This window comes from Anser cygnoides, chromosome 1, assembly GCF_040182565.1.
Source record: "Anser cygnoides isolate HZ-2024a breed goose chromosome 1, Taihu_goose_T2T_genome, whole genome shotgun sequence".
Lineage (NCBI taxonomy): Eukaryota > Metazoa > Chordata > Aves > Anseriformes > Anatidae > Anser > Anser cygnoides.
This window is the reverse complement of record NC_089873.1, coordinates 166,365,046-166,392,867: the sequence shown is the minus strand read 5'-3', so window position 1 is coordinate 166,392,867 and position 27,822 is coordinate 166,365,046. Positions and strand designations below refer to the sequence as shown.

The following is a 27,822-nucleotide window of genomic DNA, read 5'->3' as shown; positions in this document are numbered from 1 at the left end:
ATGTATAAGTGCCAGGCTCTTTGCAATAGTGCCCAGTGCCAGGACAAGAGACAGTGGGCACAAAGTGGAAAAAAAGAGGTTCCCTCTGAACATCAGGAAGCACTTCTTTACTGTGTGGGTGGTGGAGCACTGCAATAGGTTGCCCAGAGAGGTTGTGAACTTTCCCTCCTTGGAGATCTTCAAAACCCACCTGGACATGGTCCTGGGCAACCTGTTCTGGGTGTTCCCCTGCTTGAGCAGAGTGTTGAACCAGATGGCCTCCAGAGGTCCCGTCCAACCTAAACCATTCTGTGATTCTGTGAAAAGAATTCTGAGAGAGGGGAGGGTCTGGCTGGGTGTTAGGAAAAGATTCTTCACCTAGAGGGTGGTTGGGCACTGGGACAGGCTCCCTAGGGAACTGGTCATGGCACCAAGCTGCTGGAGTTCAAGAAGGGTTTGGATGATGCTCTCAGACATATGGTTTAATATTTAGGTAGTACAGTGTGGAGCCAAGAATTGGACTCAAAAATCCTTGTGGGTTCTTCCAACTCAGGATATTCTATATTTTACTTCAGGTATATTGCATAATGTGACATAACATTAGTACCTCAGGGCATAACTGGTATGTGGCACTGGCAGAAAAATTGCATTCATCAAGCCAAGGGAAGTGAAGCTCCATGCATTTAGCATAGCTGTGATATTCATGTTTTGTTTCCAAACATTTCTTCATTCAGATAGTAGAGAAACGAGGAATAGCTTTTTATTTGGTGATAAGTGTTTGGTAGTGTGTTTTTTTTCTTTTTTTTTTTTTGGGGGGGGGGGGCGGGGGGAGGGGAGGGACAGCAGTAAGGCTCCTAGGCTGGACAACAAAAACAGCATGAAAGTATTTAAAATTAATTATACAGTGCAATGTATGCTGTATAACTATACAGAAAAATGAATGCTGTATAACTATACAGCAAAAAAACCAGCAGCACAATGTTGGCAAAAAAATATGGTGATGATGCTTCTAGGAATCTTTTAAAAGATAGAAATAACATCAGACCCAATTTTAGCTTTGTTCAGTATAAATTGTGAAGTTTGATACTGAATCCCAACTAGAGAATGTTTATCTTGGAGCTTTCTGCTTTGAACAGACCTTTCAAGTCACAATCTTATGAAATTTTAAGAGGAAAAATTATACTTTGTTAAGCAACTTTATTCTTATTTTTAGAATATATTGATGTGAAAACCTCACTCCCATTCTCTTACATTATGTTTTCTTTTATGGTCCACTGTTTGTTAACAAAACAGCTGACTCCCTGTAGTTCTGCACTTTTCATGCAAATTTATGCATATTTGCTTCAGAAGGGTCTATTAAGTCAGAATGGTGGCTTGCTATTTATCTTTGTGTTAACATCAGTGGCTATCCAAGATGAAGGCAATGGAGCAACCAGCAGTGATTGCAATGGAAGGTGCAAAACTCGTTGTCAGCATAAGTTCATGATACAGAGATATAGGAACAGAAACTTTTCAGTTGTTAAATCTAATGTTGTTCAGTTAGTTAGCAGTCTGAGATATCTTCCAAATGTGTCAGAATCTGTTTTCAAATGCCCACCATCTAGTCCTCATTGAAAGCTGTCCCCACTGGAGAGCTTTTTTAATTTTCATTAGCATAGTTTACTTGTTTTTAAACTTATTTTGAAAAGAGAGAAAATTGTCTCTTTTACTCTACGTTCCTCATAAGGAACTTTAGAAAACAAAATATTTTATAAATTAAAAAAAAAAAAAAAAAGATTTTTCAAGCTAATTATTAAAAAAAACAACAACAACAACAACAAAAACAAGTAATTTCAAAAGAATGAGCAATTAAACTGGAGTTCTTAATGGAAGCAGTTCATATTCTTAATTAGCAAGTTCTAAAATAAATTTTATATAAACAATTATTTTGTCATCTGTTAGAACGTCAGAGCATTTTACCCTGGGTTTATGAGAAGTCTAGTACTACTATGTAACCCTCCTCAAAACAAAAGTGATTTTATTTTAAAGGTTGACATAAGTGTCATAATTACATACAGTATTTGTATGAGAAAGCAAAGTAGATCAAAGAGGGTGACAGAGAAGAGACAAACAGGCACAGCAACAGAGATTTCATACTTAGAAAAGGAGCCAAAATAAATTATATTTGATCTCTGTTATCACTTTTATAATTTCATCAGGAGTAATCTCTAGATTCTGTGCATTACTTCTAATCCTCCTCAGGTACTGAGCTGTCTGGAAAAGTCACTTTTTCTTTGTGATGCTGTCATGCTTCTGCTCTGCTACTGCGGTGTTGAACATGTTGCAGGCAAATGCACTCTTGATCTCTCTGTGGATAATTTTACTTATATCTAAGTTGGCAGGACATGAATGAGCTAGAATAGATGAATAACAAACTGGGTGTGACTGGACATAATTGAATCTGGAATTTTCCACATCATCAAGCACAGAACAAAGAAAAGTAGCCCAAAGCTGACTACATCCCAAAGTTACAAGTACTGACATTTTGAGACAATGTACACAAGACCACATTATCATGTTATTATATTTCCCCCCTGCATTTTCCGATCAAGTCCATTAGAAGAGGCTGCTAGAGTGGTGTTCTTTATTATTATTATTATTATTTTTTTTTTCCAATTTATTTATGGAAAGATATTTTTACGGGCTAACCCAGTTAAGCTTGACAGCTTGTTTACAATAGGACCCAGAAGAGACATTACTCTATGCACAACAATATAAATATACATTTGAGATGCGTACTTACGCTCATAACATTTGTTAAACATCTGAAGTGCACAGTGATCAGGTATCCAGAATTATCTAATTCACTATTTAAATATTATGAAGGTAGAGGGATTGTTTAGCTTGCTAAATGAGAATGACACATTATCATAATTAGCATGTGTTTTAGGAAAATTGCATATCATGGCTACTTTCTTAAAAGGCAAAAATGATCTGATAGAAGAGGTTTAAATTTCATCAGAAAAATATTTTATCTATATTCACGTAATATTTTTGATTTGGACATCCAGATTGCCTCAAACTGAAATTAAGTAAGATTATTGGTATTTTCCTTAAATGAGTCTATGTCTACTTTATCCAATAGTGCGGACAAACAGGAATGGATTTAAAGATCAAAAAAGTTGTTACTGAGAACCTGAAAACCATTTTATACTCACTTAGGAGATAGGGAGGGAGGAGGAGGGCTGCGCTGGACCTAGTCCAGTTTGGTCCTCAAATGTGGAAGTCCAGGTTTCCTTCCATCCCAAAGAAATCTGTTGTGTCAGCCCATGACTGCTTTGAGATATGGACCTAACCACAAGGAGGTCACTCCAAAAGATCTCCCTTGTGCTTAACAAAAGGGCTGACAGAGCAATTAATGCTATCTTTCAGTAAAATTATGCTCCACACTCCACGTGACAAATAAGACTGACAGTCTGCTCTCCATCTGGAAGCTCAGTAAAGATCTGAGAGTAGAATTCCATATTTCTTTCTGCCAAATTAAATTATCTTAAAAAAATAATCTACAGACATTGTTAGTAACTTGTTTTGAATTACTCCATTTAAAGTCTGCACTGTGCTGTTACAGGTGAATTATTAATCTGCTGCCATGCTCAGGGTATTAACACCAGGAAGCCCTAACAAACACACAGTAGCAGCTCCAAAATGCATTAGTCTTCAGTCCTGTTTGCCACTGTATTAGGATACAGTAGCTGTGGAATATCTTAAAATTTGTCCTGTATTTAAAAAGGAACTGTCCATTGCCAGAACACAGAGCTATGCTAGAAGTTCATTTTTCTCCATCTGTGCAGCATAAAACTTTAATTGTGAAACAGCTTTTTAAATTTCTGTGGCACAACCTGACAGGGGGAGGTTTAGGTTGGAAATTAGGAGACATTTTTTCTCAGAAAGAGCAGTCAGGCATTGGAACGGGTTGCCCAGGGAAGTGGCGGAGTCACTGTCCCAGGGGATGCTCAAGAAAAGTTTGGACCTGGTGCTTAGGGACATGGTTTAATGGGTGACATTTGTAGTAGGGGGATGGTTGGACCAGATGATCCTGAAGGTCTTTTCCAATCTTAATGATTCTATGATTACATGATTTACAGATAACTTCAGAACCTACCCCTATCTTCCCAAAATGATGTCTGCATAACAGAGCATTGCATGCATTACATTGCTAACCTATGCTAGCCAGCATAGGCTGCTACCTAGGCTTCGTCATATTTCCTAATGAAATCTCAGTTCCCATGCCTTTTCAGAAGACGTAGTCTTCTCCACAAATTACTGGATAGTGCTTCTGCTATTCCTGTTATTGTTTAGTTCATTTCTTTCCTCATGGAGGACTGATATTAATATAAAAGAAGTAGAATGACTCCAAGGGATAACTGGTTTGTGGGTCAAGCGCACAGTGCAAAACTTCTCTAGATATTTTGTCACATTTTGCAGTACCCTGCTTTTTTGTGTTAATTTTCTTCCAGCATTTATGGAATTAATCTATCTTAGCAAAAAATATTTTAAAGAATCAATTTGCACATTCATTGCCTGAATATTAATAGATGAGGAATTTTACAGTAACACAGCTTTGAAATTCAGAGCTTTACACACTCATCCTGTTGGCAGGAGGCGAGGGTTGGAAAGAATAATATGTGCCTTATACTGAATCACAGTTCTGGTTTTGATTAAGAATAAAAAATAAAAAATAATTGTTCAGGTACATAGCCAGCTGGCTTGACATGTATGGGGAGTATCTATAGGTAGTCATGAGCTGCACAACACTGTTGAGGGGCTTCACAGGGTCTCATCCATCTCCACAAGACCCTACAGATCCATGTACCCATGTTTGTCAGCATCCTAGAGTAGCAGCTATGAGTCTTGTGGTATGTTGAGGCTGCTTCTGCTCAGGAACGGATAGCAGGTTTACAACATTGCATTGCCACAGCTGTCATGCTTTCTGTCTAAAACTGTGCCTATTCAGAGAGAGCTCAGATATCTCTGCAAAACACTGAACTGTGCGGTCAATGCATACCACAAGCCACCAGATTTGCATAGGATAGTGCACGGTCTTTTGTTAGCCACATGTATGGCTGTCTCTTAACAATCAGGACCCAAGGAAACATTGGCTACCTTGTGTTATCAGAACATTCTTGGTGATCAATTCACAGTGTTTTAAAAGTTCATTAAAAAATTCATTGAATAATTAAGGAAATAGTGATCTCTTTGTGGCTATTTCATGAGCTGAAAGAAAGGTTAAATTCATGAGATAAATTATTCATTGTGAGTTATTCACTCAGCTTTAATAGTTTGTAATTCTATAAAGAGCTTTGCTTAAGAAATGCACTATATAAATCAATCAATAGCATTAATAATATGCAGGAAGGATTTTCTTCTTTGTAATCTGCTTTTCAATAAATTGTACCCCCTTGACACATCACCTACCATCATATGACCATTCTTCTAGCCTCCGCTGACCCAGCCTGTCTATCCCTGGGCCACAGCTGTCACATTCAGACATCAGACTTCCTTCGCCCTCACACCAATGCATTTTAAGGTCCATCAGTGCTGGTATGGACCTTGACCCTCTCCTTTATCTATTTTGTTAAGAATTCAAGGAAACACAATTACACATGCGCCCACACATACATGCTTTGTTATGACATACTTTAGTTGCATCACCAGTGTATGGGATACTGAGCATCATTACCCAGACTTCAAGCACATCAGGTACCTTTTCCACAACTGTGTTAGAGAAGTTGAATCACCTCTCATCTAAAGCCCAGAGCCTGCAACCGCATGCTTACATCCTGCCTGCTCTGTTTTGGGAAATGATGCTTAGAGGAGATACAGCTAACTCTGAATAAAGCTGCAACAACATGTGATTCAGGGAACAGCAGCTACATGAGAAAGCACCTGGGTGCTGTGCAGGTGTGCAGCCTGTGCTGAAGGAGATGCTGTGCCAGCCTTTGATAACCTACGTGGTCCCCATTCATCTCGATTAAAGCTGGTATGAATATGTACACACGTGCTGAACCACAGTGCCTTTAGACACAAACTTAGCTCTACTTCTGTGGGCAGCCTATTTAGTTCTTCTCTGCCATGTTCCAGACCTTGTTAATGCACAGGGGCCTGACACTCCAGTTCCTGGAATTAACCTTACTGGTAGAGTGAGGGGAATTACTGTACAGGATTAGAACTCCAGTCCCTGATGGTGGTCCCAAATGGGATGAATTTATTGGAAAGCAATATCAACAATACTTTTGTGTCTCATTGTCAACTCCCCTCATACTTCCTTTTGGTCTAGTCAGTGTGAGCTGACATGCAATATGATTCTAAATTTGACTACATATGAATGCTTTTTCTCTGCTTTATCCACATATGGCTAGTGAGCTATGTAAACATACTTATATTTTTCTAGTTAATTCTTCTTCAACCTTAACTGGCTAATTTAACTTATTGATTCCTGAGTGGGATAAAACCACTAACGCATCAATAAAATTCCCCCCTCCCCCCCCAAATTATGAAAATGGTCATAATTCATATTCAGTACAGATCTAGATTGGATTAAGTCAGAGTTGAAATCTCACAAGTATAGATTCTCCTGAAATATTTATTTGACTGTAGGTGGGCTAAAAAACTCCTTTTGGGGGAGCATTTCAACCTTTTTATTTCTATTTTTAAACAGTCTCAGAATGTGCAAAGACAATTGATAAATACATGACTCATTCTCTCTGTCTCACTATTTCAGTTGGAAATCTTTCTTCCTTACTGTGTATGATTCAACCTGTACCCAAAAATTCAGATGGAAACATTTAAATGTTTCCCTTGATGCTTCTAATAAATCTTCTGCACAGATAGATACCTCTTGCATTTTCAAGCCTGTTTGCTTATAGTCATTCTTTTGTTGACTAATATACTCAAACTGATGATTTTCAGTGGATTGTACTCTCATTTTTTGAGCATCCAGTCTGATGCTTCTCAGTTCCATCTGTGCTAGTACTGAAGAAAATCTCTTCAACTGAACTGATTGGGATTTCTATTTTGTGCGTACGCAGCACTGCATAATGTCCAAGCTCTGAATAAAACCCAGATGTTAGTCACCTCAGTTTGGACACCCAGACTGTTGAATGAGTGATTTAAATACCTCAGAAGAATAAAGATTAGATGAATTCATTGACCTTTAGGGATGCAACAAAACTTAAAGGAACTGCTCACATAATGAAAATTGTTCATCCCATACAGTAAATTAAGCAGGAATCCTGTGAAAAAGGATAGGTGACAGATCATCTTACTAAAGACTGTACCATAATGAGTCTCCACCAGAGGGACAGATGTAGATTTCACATACATAAGCAACTTTAACTGTGTTTCTCTTCTAAGTTCTTCAGTCTTAATCTTAGTATTGTCCTTGGGCTGTAAAATTTGTATGTCAATACACAAGCAATCTTTTTTAAAAAATATTATTATAATTTTAAATTATCATTGTGTTCAGTCCTCTAGCAAACAAATATATTAAATGATCCTTTTCCACCCTCTCATTTACCTATCAAACATGCAGGTAGAATATGCACTGCGTTTAAAAAAAAAAAAAAAAGTATATACAGAAGGATTAGTCAGGTCAATGTATTACTAGTGAGGGAAGAAATCTGACCCCACATAGTCAGAGTTTAACCTTTTAGGTATTCCTCTTGTTGAAATCTAGAAACACTACCCTGGAGAGTGGTTCAGTGCATATTTGTACTTTTCCTGTATACTTTTAATACTCCACAAAATAAAAGTGCTGACCCATCTCTGGTATTTTATTGTACTCCTAAACTGTTATGACAGATGCCCTCTTTTTCTAACTATAGAAGTTTTTTTATTTTTTTCCCAGCTCAATCACAGAGCATTTCCATTAAAAGCTGAAGACCCCATCTCTAACCCTGGCAATACCTTCTCCACATGATTAATTATTTTACACATTCTGTAGTCCATTACGGAAGTGTCTGATGGCCTCAGGACACAGATATCTAGCCTTTATATGCATTATTTTGCCAACCTCATTTTCTTCTCTACTTTTTTTTGCAGTGAAATAGAAAACACCATATTACTTTGGTTTTCCGCTGCCATATTTGTTTGGCCTATTTCTAATGAAGATTTTTCATAAAACTCATTAACATGCACTCTCAATAACATCTTAAAAGTATAAGTCATTTAAGCTATTAAATGCCTAGAAAAAGTTATGAACACTACATATAAAAAGAATTTTTTATAAAATCTCTTATATTTTCTAAAGATAAATATTTTATCAAATTTTAGGTATGTCCAGAAAAATACCAAAGATTAATGAAGTCCATAGAAAAATGTGTATCTTTTATCGGAAGACAGGATCAAGTATTACTTTTAGTAATGGTAGTGTAAACTAGAAAATAAAAGATGTCAATATTGAGATCAGAAGCATCGTAATGGAGAACAGCAATATGCTTCCAATTTATGTTGGTGATGTTCAATGGTCTGTTGTCTTCTAGTAATTCTAGTGGGAAAAAAAGGACATATGTGGATTTTATCTGCTGTGATAATAACCAATTCTGACATGAAAAATATTTTCTTCACTTATTTATTTATTTATTTGTTTGTTTGTTTTCATTTCAGGTACAGGATAATAAGGTTGCAGTTAGGCTGGTAGAGAAACATGGGGCAAATTCTCAGATATTTCCTATACGATTCAGTATGTTACCACATGTCATAACTGAAGAAAATATGTGTAATCCCAGCTGCTGTGAAAATGTTTTAACAAAAACCCTGCCAAAATTCCCTCCGTTTTCAAAATAACCCAGATTCCACCCTAGACACTGGCTTGAAGATAGATGTGTCAGAAAATCTTACTTAATTGGTTTTCTTGCCTCAGAAGAGTACATAACTTTCCTGACTCCAACATTCTGAAAATGGGACTGCTGTTTAAATTAGGTGTTTTTGTTTATGATACTAGGCAGCAGTAAAGTATACCTTAAATAATGATTTACTGAGTTTTGATTTTAGGATTTTCATATTGCTTTTTTTCCCATCTGTTTTAAAACACCTCATCCATCTGGATTATTGCAATGGAGAGTGAATAAACAAACAAACAAACCTACAAACAAACACATTTATGTAAATTTTAATATGGATATTTCAGCCAATGTGAAAAATATATTTTGGCCTTTTTAGCTAAACTACACTTATGGTCATGGTTATCAAACCTCAGAGCTCAGGCTTTTCATTTCCAGTTGTAGGTGTTAAGATCTCAGGTAAAGAGGCCACGTATGAAGACTGGATATGAAGGTCTTGAGCTTTCTTCAGATGAACCTTCAGTGGCTATACACCTCATTTTGGATTCCCATCTAGGTGCCTAAATGTAGGTGAAATGAACACACCTTTAAGCCAGGTTCATTCATTTTCTTAATATTATCTTCCAGGAGTTGATTTGATTAAATCCCTTTTAGGACAGATGGAGAACCTGGTCACTGGAAAAACCTTGTAGGCCACAGTTAAAATTCCCTGCATAAACTCTTCTACATCTCGCCCCTGCTGCATACCTTCACTGAAATTTCTTGTGCTGCTGTAGGGCAGGATCATGTCTGACCTACACCAACATAAAAAAAAAATCAACTCCAGTCTCACAACTTCATCCTCTGACATTTTAAACTATCTTCTGCAACCAAATTCCTAATGTTTTGACCATTTTGTTTTCAATGAGTTGTGTAGCATTGGAATAGGCTGCCCAGGGAAGTGGCTGAGTCACCATTACTGGAGGTCTTGAAGAAACATGTAGGTGTAAAACTTAGTAGCATGGTTTAGTGGTGGACTTGTCAGTACTAGGTTAAAGGTTGGACCAGATGATCTTAGATGTCTTTTCCAACCTAAATAATTCTATGATTCTATGATTTAGATTAAGTGTAAAGATCTACTAAGGATATGTCAATATCTGAGTGAGTGACTTCTAGTTCTCCTTAAATTAGTGAAGAGGTCAAGAGAAATTCATACTTTTAGATCTGGCTTATTACAGAGATCTACAATAGGATGAGATAGATAACAGCCTACAGCCTACAGTGTCTCTTCATTGATCTGGGAGTTTAAAGGTAGATGTAACAAACTCCTACAGTTGGTCAGTTAAAACACACCAGAGTAGGCAATGTATTCTTTCCTTAATTCTGGATGCATTTATATCTACCACACAAAGTAATACTGTCTCAGGATTTACTTGTATCAAAACTTCTGTTTCTGTTTTTATACCTACAAGAAAACTAGTCTGAACAGAACTTTGACATTTATTCCACGAAATTAGGATGAAAAGACAAAGTAATGACTTCCCCTATGGAATTAATATTCTTTAATAATGCTATGTGACCCATGCTATGTGGCACTGAAACAGGCTCCCCAGGGAAGAGGTCATGGCACCGAGACTGCTAGAGTTCAAGAAGCATTTGGACAATGCCCTCAGACATATGGTCTGTTTTTTAAGCAGTCCTGTGTGGAGCCAGGAGTTGGATTTGATGATCCTTGTGAGTCCCTTCCAACTCAAGATATTCTATGATTTTGTGATCATATTTTTTGTCTAAACAGTGTAAAAAAATAACAAAAGATTGAAAACTTCTTAATATAAAATTAAAACTTTTGACCTCAAAATAAAACAAAAAGGTTGAAATAATTCATTACAGTATGATTCAGAAATCTTAAGGTAGACATCTAAAGTAGGACAGATGCATCACAACCTAGATGTGCTATGTTCTCTCCACAAGGTATAGCTCACAAGTTGCCATTCAGATGCATGACATGGTGCCAGCTCTCCATGGTACATCTACAGCTCCCATCCCAGACCATAATCTGGAGTTTGCCCTTGCCAGCTGTGTCTGGACCACTCCTGGCAGCACAGGCAACATGGGAGCCTTTTCCAGCCTGTGTCTGTGCCTTGTGAGTCAGACAGTTCACTGCAGAATTTTATCGCAGTGGGAACAATCATGCAGGTGATGCGGAGACTTTGGCTACCAACACTGGTCATTGAAATTATTGGGGATGATGATAGTGGATCAGAAAAAAGACTATCTGAAGTTCTCAGAGCAGGGATGCAGGCAGTGATATACAAAGGCCAAACTGCTTATGCTCACTGTTGTCTTTGAAATTTTTTTTAGGGGAAACTTCTCTCTGCATCCCACCCTCTACCCTTTCTCTTCTCTTCTTATTCCTGCTGTCTCTGTCACATTATATCAATGACACAAAAAGCTTCTCGATTGCATGCAAATCAGAGCACAGAATTTGCACTTAGCTAAGTTAAAGCAGTAGATGTGATTCAAGTGTCTTTCTTAGGTAAGTTGATCTTCCGCAGATACAGTTTGTTCTAGGAAGGTGAACAGCACACCAGATTAAAACAAACAAACAAAAAACACCTTAAAAGAGAAAGGACTTTTTTTTTTTTTTCTGAAATCTGTCTTATTATTACAGTGTCTGCAACCATCACTGACTTCAGCACAGGCTGTGCACATTACAGCACAGAAAACTGAGACATTATAGTTCTTCTTTCCTTTCTGGAACCAGTCAAGAGGCTAAATAAGTTCCCGACTAGCTCAGAGACGCTCCTGGCTCTTTATTATATCATGGTGATATTAGATCTGGAGCTGTTAATTAATACATTTTAAAGACATATTTAGTCTTAGTTATAGCAGATGTGGCACTGTTAATGCTCTGCCATTCCACCCTAGGTTCTCTTCACTCTTTGAACATTACCCTTTCATTTTAACAAGATTTTCTCTTTCACTAGATTTTTTTTCAGATATCTGTTAGCCTGGGGGGGGGTGGGGTGAGGGGGGAAGAGGTGTTTGTTTGTTTTGGTTTTGTTTTTTTCCATTACAAGCAGGTGTATAAGTGATTGGTTTATACAAATTTCAGAGGGATTCTTTTTCAGATCATAGACCTATAGGGAATATGTAGCTAATTTAAAATGCTTCACAGATTTACACTGAAAGATGTTCCATAAAAGAATGACACTACAAGTTACATCAAACAAGCAAACATTTGTTATGGGGACAGTAAAATTTACTTTTCACAAAAGGAGCCTACAGTAATAATGCATTCAATTCTATTTCCCAGAATGCTTCTTAAGTATGTTAATAAAGTCTTTATTGTGTCTGCTTATAAAAGTCGCCACCATTTCCCATTAGAAAGTCTCTGTTTATTCATCAAACATTTACTGACAGTGACTGCTGGGAGCAGGCTCAGATTTCCACTCCATTACACGTTTGTGGCATAAAACACATTAATTATAGATATATTACAATATTCAACTCATTGAGGAAAAATTAGATGATCAAGGCTCATTTTCCTTGACAATAAGCAAGTTAATGAAAATACTAATTACCTGATGATGAAGTGGAGCCTTCAGGATTGAACACTTAGCATCTGTAGAAGAGCTCTGTGAATCTAGCACAGAATATTAAAGCCAGAAGCACTGGAAGTCTGAAGGGTGGTTCACGAGGTCATCATATGCCCTTTAATCACAGGACAGAGAGTAGTTAGTTCATGATATAAACTTTTATATGCAGCTTTGCTATATGTCATGAAAAGCCACACAAGCACAGTGTTCATTTAAAAATATATATATAGATAGATAGATAATTTAATTAATAGATACATTGTCTAGCTCAACTTTTTGTAAAGGAACTTTGAGACCTAACTATGATGAATTGCAGTATACAGAGGCAGGAGAACACTAGAATGAAGAAGAATAAGGAACGGTCACAAAACTTCCTTCATTTTCTCTGATTTCAGATAGTCGTAATCAAAACTAATGTCATATGAAGTTAAACCATTTCAAATTCAGAAGATTCATCCATTTATTTATTTATTTATTTTTGTTACAGACACTTATGTTTTTGTGCCTGTGCAGTTCTTTTTTACCACTTCCAACTTAGACTGTAAATTGGAATCACCGATTATATCATCCTCTGGTTTCTTTCCAAGATCAAGTTTATTTCTCATCTGCTTTTGACATTTCACCAATACATCTATGTAACTTCTGAGGCTGGGGAACTCCCTTGACTCTGGACTGCATACCCCAAAACATTCTGAAACACTGTTCTCACTGCCTGATAAAGACAGAAATATATTTTCTGTTTATTCAGATTAACTAATTTTCCCCCCATCACTGTGTTTGATAGTAACTTGTTAGCAATTAAACATGAAAACATATTTCCTCATATATTGGGATTTTCCCAAATTGCTAAATAATAAATAATAATATTTCCAAAGTATTTTTATCTTCTGAATATAGTGTTTAACTAATATTTTCGATTCATAGATTTTCTATGGGCATCAGTACTGTATCACCTGGTAAACTAATATAAATACTTTCTATCTGCCCCAGGACCCTGTTGTAAGTCATGGGTAACAAAATCTCCAGTGTGACTTATTCTGCTGACACCTACTTTTTAATATATTCTGCTTGTGAAAAGATTAGCTATGAAAAGTTGACAACCTCATTTCTAGGAGCAGGATAGTGGGGAGTTTGCAGAGCACAAATGAGTATATTAGTGAAAATCCGCACTGTGTGACAAAGGTTTCATGGAAACACCATACAAGTTTTGATTTTGCATTTTCAAGCCCCTTACATTTGGGCACTCAAAATTCAGTTTATCATGTTAAACTTGTCCATATTGCAACAATTGCTACTGCTTTGTAGCTTGATGTTGTCTGTAGCATCATACTAAAGCAAACAATCAATATCACTTCCCATATAACAAGAAAATATCTATGTAAAAATAATCCAACATCTTTCCAAAACATTTCAAACTATCAGATCTGAAACCATTTTGAATAAATTTCTTTAAAGTGTTCCATTCCTCCCATTCCTTGAAGTGTGTGTTTTTGTATCATCTTGTCGGAAATCACTGGCAAAGGACTGAAAAAGTAGAATGAGCTTTTAACCTGATAAAACACAGAAAGGCCTGCAACTCAGACTTCTCTTGTTATTGATCCTTAGCATATCTCTATATGTGAAATTGAAGCTTTTATTTTATATCCCTGAGTTTTTGCTGAAATGGGATGTAAACAGCACAAATACTATGACCACTTTGAAAACAGCTAGGAAAAAGAGCATCCACAAGCATTTCCACTCTTCAGGAGGCACATAAGATTTAGTAGAAGCTTTCCTCAGAACTGTCATCTAACATTAGTCATATTTCTTTATTTTGCTGGCTGGCTAATTCCACTTTATATACTAAAGAGGGACACAGAATATTTTGACTGAAAAGATGAAAGCTGTACTTATGTTAGCAGTCTCCACCATCTTCTCCGCCACAGACAGCAACTATATCCCATAGGTCTTTTATACCATTTTCTAAGAAACTTTGTGATCTTCATATTCCACGAGTTTATTAAAAAATATTTAAAATGGCTGCTTTACTTCAGACTGGACATTCATCTGATTTGCCTCTGACAATTGCCAGTAGTGAGTGCTCAGGAAAAACAGCAGCAAGGGTGCACTTCCGTACACTTCCTCTGTCAGCTTTCAGAAATCTATAGAGTGAATAGTATTCATCATCTGATATTTCTCCACACAGTTTATATTTGTTTTGCTATAATTTAGAATTACAACACAAATGCAAAATAAGCCTATCACCTAATCTATTTTTGCAGTCTAAGATTTTTTGAGTCTCCCGTTATTAAGGATAATTTCTTAGCAAATTTACTAGCTAGAATCAAAAAGAGGGCATCAGATCAACATTACAGTTATAACTTCTAACATTGTCATTGCTCATAGAGTGTACAGGAAGAACTAGGTACCTAAAAGCATGTACAAAAAAAAAAACAAAATGCTGAGCAACAGGCCACCTAAGTCATTGTGTGAGAAGTGACATGGAGAAGGACGTACTTCTTAGCTTCTCTACTAAGTGCGTATACTCAGACTGAAAGGGAAACACACATTCAAATGACGTATATAATCCTGAACGCACCTCTCAGTATAGGTTTCTAGTTAGAGTTATTTTTTTATTCTGATGGCAGAAGAAGAAGGAGAGATATTGACTCTTTTCGTAGTTTATAAAGTAATGCATACTTTGGAAACAAGATATGATGATTCCTGCCCTTTATCTGTTTGACTTAAATCCCATAAACATACAGGAAGATGCATTGGCCAGATACTATGAGCAAAACAGATAGACATGAAACCTGTTGGTGTTCACGAATGAGATACATGTACAGTGTTGTCAAGATTTGAGTGGTTTTTCCCATTTCCTCTGGAAGAATACAGATGACATATGTTGCACATTGCTAAGGAATAACCCCCTTAAGGCCAACTGGCCACCTTCACAGTGCACAGCATTTGGTCCTGCAGTTATCTATGTTCTATGCATTGGCCTTGTGAGCCTGGAACAAGATAATTATGCTCTTAGTTGTTTTTTGTTTGTTTGTTTGTTTGTTTTCAGCTCAGATGGTCCAAAATAATGTGTCTCAGCCCAGAAAGGTGGTGTTTTCATAGCATGATATGGAAGAATTTGTTGTATACTTTGAGATGTCTGAGGATGCAAAGCCAACTGCACTAGTGTTGGAAGACTGTCTAGGACAGAGGGAACTAAATCAGTGTAGAGTCTTATCTATGTTGTCAGCCGTGCTGAACTATCTCCAGAATGACATTTGGGGTTTCTTTTCAGTAGGCCTAACTGGTCATTCTAAAAGAGACGTTTGGAGCAAACTGATACAGTACTCAGTTATTTGACAGCATGGAAATATATATACCAAAATCATTCCTGCCATATTCTCTTTCTGGTTTGACCTGTTCTCACTTTGTTTTCGTGTTCTTCACTGATAGATCAAAAAGCACCTCTTCAACACATCTGTGCTCTGACAGCAATGTAAACTGAAATTGCAAGTAGACAAGTATCTAGTCCCTTAGCTCTTTCACTGAAGGCCATGCTTAGATACACTATTGTTTTTTACATTCTTTCACATTTAATTGATTTTTCCAACACTTGCCATTCTTTGTAAATATTGCTATAACTTTATTCATTCACCTTACTGTTTCACAGAGGAACACATGTCTAACAGGAATCATATATTGTTAAAAGACTTAGTCTGTGCAAAAGAGAAATATCAAACTGTATATATGCAATACCAAGTTTTGATGTAGAGAGTAGAGACACACTTTACACATATGCACACACAGGGTTTGGGATGCAAAAAGCCTTCATACAAGTCCCATAATCTAAATCTAAGAGCTGGTGTTCCTGTAGACAGTAGTGCAGATTAATTATGGGAGTAATATTTAGAGTTTCATCTTTATAAAAGATCCATCTTTTGTGTGCTAATATGGATCTACCTAAGCAAAATGAAGGCTTCAGCAGAATTTCAGAGAAAAAAAAAATAGTTTTCTGTCATGTGAAATTACATAAGATATTTTCAAAAGAAATTCTGCAAGGCAGTTCCCAGCATTTTTATAGACTCTATAAAATTGACCATATTTTACTCGGTTCAACAGTCAGAATTCTCATTGTACATCAACAGAAATTTTGTGTAATTCCCTATCAGTGGGTCAAGTCACTGCAATGTAATATTTCTGCCTCCATTTCAGGAGCAAAAAGTTTAATCACAATAGAAAAATAGTCAAAATGATGAGTAAAGTAGAAAAAGAGATCTATTTGTGTGTGTGTATCTTAAACACAGTAGCACGCATTTTGAAAACAGTTTGTCACAGGGATGCCACAGGAGAGCATCCTCAGGCAACATGAAGAAGAAACCAGCAACTACACATTACCAGTACAGAACATCTTTGTACAAGCCGAACAAACTCTTAAACTTTGTTTAAATTATGGTTCAACATCAGTCACTATTACACTCTGTGGTTTCAGAAGCACCAAATTAGTGCAAAATTCAAACTTTCCAACTGAAGTGTGAAACTCTATCCCTTTCCAAGGCGTATTTATTTCTCATTTTTCTCATATTTAACCAATCTCAGCTGTCTGTCTCAGGTCCTGCAAGTGAAAAGATACAGATAGGTGCCATGGGCTGAGTTTAGACTTACCTGTAGTAGTCCTCCACAGTTTCTGTTCAGTTGGTGGTCACAGGTTTCCTAGTCACATCCTGAAAATGAGGAGATGCCACTTCACACAGTCACTCTGTCATACAGAGTCTGGACATCAGAAATGCTCTCTGGTCTGGAAATATGAGAAGAGCCATAAGAAGAACACTTACACTAGTCACCCAGCATGGGGCTCAGTTGCCTGAACACACATGTCTAGTCACATTTGAAATAACCCAAACTCTCCCTCCTAGTCTCAATCCGCTGTTCCAGGAGGGATGGAGTTTTCAGCTGGTCCTATATCATATTGGCAATCCTATGGAGTTGTATAAATCCGATGGCATCTCTGATGGCACTGAAGACTTCTGTTTAAAAATCTCACCTAAATTCCTGATCACTGTCTAAAATTAGACAAGAAGAATCCCAGCCATGGTATATAATCTCTCCACAGCTCGTTGTGCATTTTTATCCAGACTTCAGGTGTATTTATATATTTACATGGGAGGATAGGATACCAGAATGATTTTTCTAAACAGCTAAGCGGCTTAGTTGCCCATTTTCCATTGAGATCAAGAGAACCTGGGCACCTAACACATTAAGAAGTTTTAAATATTTTATCTGCATCTCTCAATGATTTATATTTTTAGAAATCGTACCTCTTGCAGTAAAAATGTACTGGTATTAACCGCTTAAGCCTATTCACATTTTCCAGTTAAAAGAACCCAACAAACTAACATCAGAAATTATTCAGATTTCTTCTTTTTCACTCCAGCTTCATCTCCTTTTGTATTTGACTCCATCCTTCAAAATTCTGAGCAAAAGCCCATTTGGTTTTGTAGGATTCAACAGCCCATATAAATTTCATCTGTCAGTGAAAACAAACTCCATTTGTGTAAGTTACTTGCAATACCACTCAGCCAACAATGCTCTCATTCCTGGGGGCTGTGAAATGATCCTGAACACAACTCAGTATCCTGTGAGCATTCATTACTACAGTAGTGATTACCCATCTTTTGTACTTTGGTTAAGGGACCAGATTCCTCAGAAAACATATGTATATGTTTACATTTCCCTTGTATATTTTATTGGATTTTGATTACACCTCTCAATTCCATGTAAATCAGAATTAACTATAAAGAAGACAATGGACTAATACTAAAAAAAAAAATAAATAAATAATAAGGGCATGAAGTGAGGATACAAGGAATCAGGTCCTAGTACATATTTCCAAGCAAGTGCTAGAAATGTTCAGTTTGGGAACTAATGATGGCCATCGTCATGTGAATGTTGTGTTGTATTTCCCTGACTGTTTCAAACCACATACATGACAACTTTCTCCAGTGCTTGTTGAGAAATTTAACACATTCATAACAGACCCACAATCAGAGAATATGCTAATGATGCCAAACCCTGAATGTTATCAAGGGAAAATCAGGGATGCTACATGACACTCCTTACATCATTCTACTTCATGTAGTTTGTCTTGAATCAAAAACTCAGAGTAAAAACTTGCATGACTCCTCTGTAACAGTGCCTCAAAACACAAGCCATTCCTCCTTCATAGACTTTTAAAAATCTTATCTGTGATTCAAATAGGAGACATTTTCCCACTGCTAACACATTAGATATTTCTGAGAGGGGCACATTTTTCTTCCCTAGTTTAATCTCTAACACTTTCAAAGTCTTCAGAGGCTTAGTGCCTAGCTCTAGATATTTGTTAATGTGATTTTTCTGACCTGAACATTTTTCTATAATTTTATCCCTCCAGCACGACATGTTACATTTAAGTTAAAAAGACTGTGGGGATACAAAGAAGGAATTATTTTGCTAGAGTCTGAAGTTAAATTCTAACGTTTACAAAGAATGAGTTGAAAAGAAACCTTTAATGTCTTAATTCATAAAGATGTTAATTTTGACAGCTAAAATATAATACTTACAAAAGAATGAAAGGAAGGAAAGAAAACAGGCTTCTCTACCTCTAAAATGCTTTCTTCTTTGCATGTAGCAGGTGCCCCAAGACAAGTTATACTGCCTGCTTTAATTTGTCTTTAATATCAGATGTGCCTTATTGATTTCTTCTGTGTATGTTTTCATTCTGAATAATTCAGAGGCACATTTTTTTTCCCCATTATGGTCAATAGCCAGAGAAAATTCTGAAGATAATCAATTGAGCTCTGCCTGACGATTACTAGTGTTGATATCCCCTGAAGTGAGGGAGTCGGAAAGGCCAGGGATAATATGACACAACAGTCAATCAGTGCAATCAGTAGAAGTATCAACACTGGCTGTATGGTGAGAGCCAGACCCACTCCAAGGATCCAAACAGCTCCTAAAAGTTCAGATGCTTGACTTCTTGTCATATGTTACACCAGATGGACTATGTAAGACTAGATTCAAAAAGCCTCCCTGACTTCTCATACCCCCTTTCTCAAACTGATAGGATCATAAAACAGCTGTGTTGCATGATTTACATAACATACACAATTGCTTTATTTTACTTTTCTCTCTTAGTTCTCCTGGTCACAAATGCCTTCACAGAAATAAGAAGGATGAACATTTGGCCAAAATAAGACTTGTAAAAACAGAAAGATTATTTTAATTTAGACCTAATACTCTCTTTAGTTATAGACCAGATATGACCACCCTTGTAATTCCCATCACACCCTTCCACATAATCATAGTACCTCACATTGAATTTATAGTGGAAAAATGTATATTTCAGTGTAGAAATCTCATGAAGTTGCTAATAGTAGCTGACAAATGGTAGTCCTAAATAGTGTATAGCTACTGACTTGAGGCTTAATGCAACTTCAGCTGAGTCAAAGCAAGACTCTGGTTGACAGTAAGCACACATATATATGTATGCATATCTGTGCACCTCTGCTCCAGTGAATAGCTCCAGTGAGTCTCTGAAGAAATGCAACTGCCATGCAGGTCAGTGAGCTATAGCTATGCAGCTCACCACATCCACTACCTAAATTCATAAAATGGCAACATATGGAATTAAGCACTAAATAGTTTAGGACTAAATAGCTTAATGGTAATCCAATGTGTACAAACTAAAGGAGTAAATTGGCAGCACTAGCTCAGTTTCCCATGGATAACTTATTTATAAATCTCTCTGTGATTTATTATTAATCTCCTTATGCAATAATCACTCATGCATATAAACAAGGCTAAGCTTAAAAATTATATTCTGATTCATGTTTCTTTACAAAAGATATGTTTTGACTATGAAACTCAAATCATCACTATTTTAAAGGTTTTGAAGACATTAAAGTGAAAAATTATGGAAAATATAATTTTTGATAGTTTCAGGTTTCTTTAATATTTCACTTTTCATCAAGGTATGATGGGAGAAATAAGATGAGAGTCTTACTCTCAGTTAAACATATCACAACTAATCTGAAGCCTTTAAAAAATAGAATTAGTTTAATTAAAATTAACATAGTTTACTTTTAAATCAGAGACCTGGACCATAAAAAATACTTGTTAATTTTTTTCTCAAAAGTAAAGGTACCTCCTCATAAATATTAATATGCTTTCTATGTTACAAACATATGTGATATGCTCCAATTATTTTCATAAAAGTAGGTCACTATGCATTTTACTCCTGTTTTCCATATTCCCATGATCACGAAACACACTATGATTCTTGTTCCACAGTCCAGGAAAACACAACCATAAAAGTGGTTGATGTCTAGAACCAAAACAGCGCACGCAGTTGGGATGAAGTTTGTGTACTGCAAATGATCCACTCTACTGCAGCACTATATGAAGCAATAACCGTATGCCACAATTGATTAACACACAAGTGAAGCTGAGGTACCTAATCAATCGCAAAAGCCACTTATAATGAGTCTATTATAAAGTAATAGGGATTTTTACTGTTATTCAATGAGCTGAAATATGAAACAGGAGGAAATAAAAAGGATAATGTTATGCTTTTCTGTAGAAAATGGCCGAGTGCCTTTTAGCAGCCTTTTCAGCAAGGGAGAAGCAAATGCTTCAGAAATCAAGTAAGTAAAACTAACTGAAGGCCTTGGCACAGCACAGCTTGCATCCAGGCTGTTCACCTCTCCCCTCCCCAAAATGGGGTGGTATGCTGATTTCTGGGCAGAGTCTCCTGCCCATGCCCCCAAGCATTGGTACGGAAAGGGCAGGTCGTCACCAGCCGAGTCCACATCAAGTCCAGGACCACAACAGGGACTAACCAGTATTGGTCCTCAAGCCTGCACCTTGGGACTGTTGGGCTTATGAGGCATAGCAAATGGGAATAAAAATGTACCTCTGGCAAATCCAGAAACTGGAGAGCAAAGAAAATAAATTCAATGCAGTTGAACATTACATGTTTTTAAGATGTGTTTCTTGTGAAGACAAAATAAGTTTTCAGACTCCAAGGCCAAGATTTCTTACTTCTGATCAAAAGATTGACATTTTGGTTAAGCTACCTCTACAGCCAGTGAAGGATGATGGATACCTGTGGGGAGTGATTCACCTCATTTATCTAGACATCTCAGACTGGGATGAATTGCCTTGTGATGGCAATATGCTTGTTACAGAATATTCTCTCTGTGGTTTTGTACTGCTGTCCATAACAGTAAGCAAATGCCCAAGATCAGTATAGTTTTCATTTCTTCTTTTCCACTAAAATTTTTATCACATTCAGCAATGTTTAACTCCCTCCATATGTGGCTGGATAAGAATCCAAGCTTTTGTGGAAGACCATCATGTCTGTCCTTCCTACACCGCTCTCCCTTTTTCTGTCTGCAATATTCCTATTCAGCTGCTGCTCTGCACCTTTTTTCTTTTTTCTCCCCCACACAAGTGCAAAAACAGTGGCAAAAAAAAATGTGTTGCAATAGAAAGTATTATCTCAGTGATACTTCCTGCCCCTGTGAAGCAAAAGCATAAGCAAAACAAATACAAGATCTTCTGAAGCGCAAGTCGTGGAAGCCATCAAAACACTGGTGTGCAGCTGTCAAGCCTTTCATATGCACAAGTAATGCTCCAAGTAGCACCTCTGTATGACTTAAAAACTTTCCTTGCCGCAGTTTAAGATGCGTAATTCTCTCTCTAACCCCACTCAGTACTAGATTTTTTGTTTGAAAATGAAAAATGACTAGACTGCCATTTCCAGACAATATCAACAACCTCTGGAATCTTTTATTACTCCAGAGATTTTTGTCAATACAAAACAGAGCCATGTTTGTTTAAGGAATTAGTTAAGTTTTACCAGTTCCCATTTGATCAGAATCCAGATGTTATATAAAAGAACACAACACTTAATTTTTTACATAAAAATTGTTCTTTATTTCAAAGAGAAGGAAAAAAAATAGAAGTTTTTGGCTCTGAGCCTTTGTCAGAAAGGGCAACCCAAGAGAATCATTAACTGTGGGGTAATTCCTTTGCTCATGGATGTAATATTAATGTAGTTTCTGTAGCCTACCTATTAAATGAATTGGAATGAAGGATTTTATCAGATGAAGCTTCTGTGAATAAAATAAATCTTATATAAAATTCACTAATTAAGTATATTACCACCAATAATGTTGCAGTGAGCACATTAGTAGAAGCTGACTTTCAGGATTGATATATTTCATTGAGGAAATGATACTAGCAGATTTGAATTAGAAGTGCTAAATTTCTTTTTGCCTTCCTGTGAAGCTGATTTCTTTATAAAACCTTACATAAAATATGTAGAAATACATTATGGTAAGCAACACCAGACTTTAATTACCGATATAATTTACTGAAAACTTAGTATGTTACCAAACTTCTGTTACTACTCTGTGAGCTCCCACATTTTTCTTATGTTAATATTTCCTTTTATTAATACCAAAGGAGACTAAGTAAAAACAGTAATTTCACAGACATTTATACTCATCTGAAATCGTTTTAAAGTGACATTTATGAATAAAGTGTTAGAAATTTTTAGTAATATGGTTCATAATTAGTGTCATTACTTCCTCCTACATACTGATCTAAAAAAAAAAAAATGTGAAACACCTCCATAGAAAGTTTATTTTTGTAGAGCTGTTTAAAATGGTTTATTAAGTTGTCTATAAAAGCACATGCCATCCTCAAATACATGGACTTCTATTTCATAAATCAAGAGATTACAGTAGGTGTGAGTTCAAGCTTCATTACAGGGCAAGTTTAACAACATTTCAGATAAACTCCATTCACCTTAAGGTCTCATGTGACATATAAATTTCATGCATATTGCATATTTCCCTCCTCCTCTTCAGTGCATACAAACAAAAGTGTACAATTTTTTCCCCATCAATTTGAACATAAAGGTCCCTTTCCAAACACCTCCTCTGCCCTGTCCGTTTGTTAATGTATCCACATATAAGGATATAGATAATTTTTAAGCTCAATAAATTTTATCTTGCCTTTTACACCATTTCTCTTCACATATCGTCACATGCAAACTTCTCTTTTTGCAGTGCTCTGGGCCAAATTCCTTCTCCCCAAGTAAAGGTGCCCATTGTCAACCAAGTAGATAGTACCTAGGATTTTATCAGCTCCTTTTTTTTTTTTTTTTAACTTCTTACTGTGTTGCACATTCATTGGAATACGGTTTTCCCTCAAGCATTTGAACTGGAGCTTGCATATAGTGGGCACATATGGATAAATATCTGAGGTGACTAGTAGACCATACTTAAGCTGGTTATAGGGGCAGAGCTGCAGGGGCAGCAGTACCTCTTGTAGGGTAGGAACAATCTGGGGTGGGACTAGGAGTAACTACACACCATGATCTGTCAGCTGTTTGGGATTTTTCTTTTAATGGTACCAGACTGAAAAAGTAAATAAAAATAAATTTAAATTTAAATAAATAAAATATAATAATGATAATTATAATTAAAAACAAATAAACAAAAAAATCTGTTCCCTTTATAGTAGAATTCAGAGTGAGAGCAATGATGTCATCCAGGATTGCCTCTCATCTATGACCGTATTTTTTTTTTGTTTCCTAATATGTCCTTGCTCTATGAGCTGCTGGGACCCTGGCTGGAAGATAAACCTAACTGGGGCATATCAACTGGCAGACAACGTCTAGGCCAAATTGGCAAGGAAGCAGAGAACTGAAAGAATGAGTAGCAGGATGAGTAGCAGGATGAGTACCCTAGTCAAGAGACGTTCCAAAATAAAAGATTTCTGGGACCATACAGTAATTTTTGAAATGTATTATAACCAGAGTTCAGTCTCTGGAGGTTACTCCAGATGATTTCACCTTAAAATTTATACCATTAAATTTATGGAAAACTGGGTATGATCTCCAAGTATACATAGCAAATGTATGTAGTAATAAACATAGTGTGCCCTCAGTTTACAACACATAACTAAAAGGTTATCAAGCACTAAAAGTTAACATGAAGCACTTTGGTATCCCACATCCCAGTGATTCCTTAGGGAAAGTAATCTTTAGCCACATCCCCCGTCCAAAGTCATGGTTTGTGTGCACAGTTGCATTGAAGTTACCTGTTACTTTTGTTCTTCTTCTTTACCTCTTCTTCGACTATAAATGATGTGGAGCAGATGTTTGAAAAGGACGTTGTATGGTAGTGGGAACAACTAAGCAGTATCCTAAGTAACAGTGATTGGCCATATTTAGACTGCTTACTTTATGTGTCTCTTTGAGACAAATTTCATCCTACAACTAGAATCATTGCTTTTACCACTAATTGTGATAGCAATTTTCTCTAAACTGTTTGCCATAAGGCTTCGAATGAAAGCAAATCCACAGACTCTACAGTCACATTTCAGATGCCAAAACATAGGTGCTAACTATTGTTAACTGAAATTCCCAAGAGTATCCAAGGTGTCCATGTAGGGATGACAGATAATTCTAACTTTGTGCACTTATAAAGTTTTGTATTACTAGAATAAGTTTTGGTCTCCTCTTTAGCTTGCTTAGCAAAACCAAACCAAACCAAACCAAAAAACTTTAGCTTGATTCAAACTGCAGCTGTTGGTTTTGTTTCACCAAGTATCTGACAAAGGAGAGACTTTCCAGTTCACACTGTATTTTTATTGGTTATACCACAGTGAAGAGGCAACTCAAACTTAGGAAATATCCATATTTTCAGGTACTCGTTCATATTCTCTTCATTTTTTCCATCCAAGGACAATCAATTCATTGAACCTTTCTTTAGGTCTTAAGGTTCCTAAATGTTATATCATTCTTGTTCTCTGCTGGACTTTTGCCCTTTGTCTATATCTTTCTTTAGGTTTGGAGCCCCAGACTAGTCAAAGAGATTCCCCGAGCACCCAACTGCAATGCAAAATGGTAATCTCCCTGACTTATACATGCCAGTCCTGTTAACACATCTGAGAATCACAGTTGCCTTTTTTTTTCCTCAAGAGCTGGTGTATTTGGAGCCAAATATATTTTCAATATATCAAGATCATTTTGACTTCTGGTCTAATATAATTAGATCTTGTCTCCCTTCTCGCTTACAAAAGTCCTTAGTTCAGTGTCATGAACAAAATGTACAAATGCAGTTTCACTTTCATCATCCAAGTCATTAATCTAAATCCTGCCCAACACAGGCTTCTGCAGGATCCCTTTTAAAATGTTCTCACAATGCAATTCATAATTGCTTTTAAGCAGTTTTCCACCTCTGACACAGTGTACCAATGATTTCATTCAACTGTTTCTCTGATTTGTTTATGAAAGTCCTATGGGAGAGTGTACAGATTGATCCAAAATTAAATTACAACCTATCTTTACATCATCCACTGATTTTTTTTTTCATTTTTCATTTTAAAATGAAGTTAAATTGGGTTGCTATTGAAGATAGACTGACTTGTCTGTATTTCCCTTACTTTTTGCCCCACTTTAGCTCTAAATGAGCACTTCTACTTTACCATTCTAATTCAAATCAAGAGCATGATTCTAAAGCAAATGTCATGTTGGATCTCATGCTTTTTGGTTCACGCTGTGGAGCAGTCTCAAAGGTTTCCTGAGTTCCTTCTAGACTAAACTAAACTGGAATACACTCACCAATCAACACTGCAGGTGTTCCATAGGACCAAACAGAAGCCAATTTGAAGAATTCCCAACCAAAAAAAAAAAAAAAAAAAAAAAAACATTTTGAAGAAAAATGTTTTGAAGACCCTACTTCCATGCCAGCTCTGCCTCTACATAACCATTTCTACTATGCTGCACTACTTACTGATGTACACAGCCTACGTGCCCTTCTTCCAATCTCACTTATCTTACATTAATTCACCAAAGTGACAGCTCAGCAATTGCTTCAGCTGGTGTCCTCTGAATTCGAGGATGAATTTTGTCAGGGTCTACTGACAAGTTATGTTAATGTTTTAAAATTAGTTTTATTGATTATGGGAAAACAAGCAAACAAACACACACACAAACAAACAAAAAAAAAACAAAACACACCACAACATACTTTCTCTGCACCTTCTGTTATTTACTTCCCTTTTTTCTTTAGTAGTGAACTGATACTTTTCCTTGCTTTCTCTCTATTCCTTCCTAATGTATTTATAGAGACTTGCTTGGTTGCCTTTCATTGCTAGTTGTAAGTCATTTTACATTTTAGCCTTCCCAGGTTCTGTTATGTTTCATACACATCCTGATTCATCTGTCCTTGTTTTCACTTTTAATATAGCTCCCTTTTTTATTCTTTAGTCCTTAAAGAGTTTCTGATTCAGCCACATTGTCTCTCAATATGCTTCCAAGCTCTTCTTCACATCAGAATACTTTGCATTGTGCCTTTAATATAGTCTCCTTCAATAACTGCCAGGTCTCCTGAATTCCTTTATCCTGTATATTATCTTCCCAAGGGACCCTACTTACCAGTTCCCTCAGCTGTTGAAGAGTGTGTTTTTGAAGTCCATTATGCCTACTCGGCTGTTCTCACTCCCCCCTGTTCTCAAAATGATGAACTTGTGATCCCTTTCACCCAAAGTTATACTCCACCATCAGATTTTCATGAACTCTTCCCTGTTAATCAGGCTCTTACTTAAAATATCCATTCTTTCCACACAGCTTGATCTACCACACCATATCCTGATGTCAGCAACATGTTTATTTGGACAAGGTAATGTAATGATTAGCAGGCTCCAGTACAAAGATGAGTGTGATGATAAAATACATACAACCCAAATCAATCTATTTTATTCATCTTTGGTAGCTTTTTGGCTGTTTTATAGTGGTCAATGTGCCTCAGTGAAAATTCACAATATCTGGAAGCAGTTCAAAGAACAAGGATAATCAGACTGCAAGAAAACAGGGAACAGAAGAAAAAGTTGACATAATCAGGTTGTTCAGTCTACACAAATCCTGAGAGGAGGTGGGATTACATTTTAATCTTTTTTTTTCTGGGGGGGGGGTGGAGATTATTGTTTTTGGTTTTGTTTTAAAGTGAGTTTATGTGAAAAAGAGCAAGCCAACTATTTTTCATCTCCATAGGGTTTAGTAGAAAAAGGAATGGGTTTAGGCTGTTACCATGTGGTTCAAGCTAGTCATTAGTCATTTTCTAACAAGGAGGTTAATAAACAATAAGTTCTATGGCCCAGGAGAGAATGGATTTAAGAACTAGGTAAGAACAATTTAACAATTTAAGTGCAGTTATCTGGCAGGATACTATAACCACAGTAACTCACTAAGGTGTCCCACTGACAACCAGATCACTTTGACAGCCACGCAGAATAGCAGCAGCATAAAATTTCATAGGTGTCTTAACAACTTTTCAAAACAAGGGCTAAAAGGAAGCGCGCTATGAACAGTAAAAAAAAAAAAAAAAAAAAATGTTTCTGACATCCCTGGCACCTTT

The 27,822-nt window shown here is 36.6% G+C and overlaps 1 long non-coding RNA gene across 1 annotated transcript in view; it reads right to left on the bottom strand.

Moving 5' to 3' along the window:
* Nucleotides 1-12,365: 12,365 nt before the first annotated feature.
* LOC106043918 (uncharacterized) overlaps nt 12,366-27,822 on the bottom strand; it is a 49,895-nt gene continuing 34,438 nt past the window's right edge. Inside the window, exons 2-3 of the long non-coding RNA XR_007158046.2 lie at nt 17,018-17,150; nt 12,366-12,491 (exon numbers count right to left, since the gene is read on the bottom strand). This is a non-coding gene — a long non-coding RNA (uncharacterized lncRNA). The remainder of the gene's footprint in view (nt 12,492-17,017; nt 17,151-27,822) is intronic.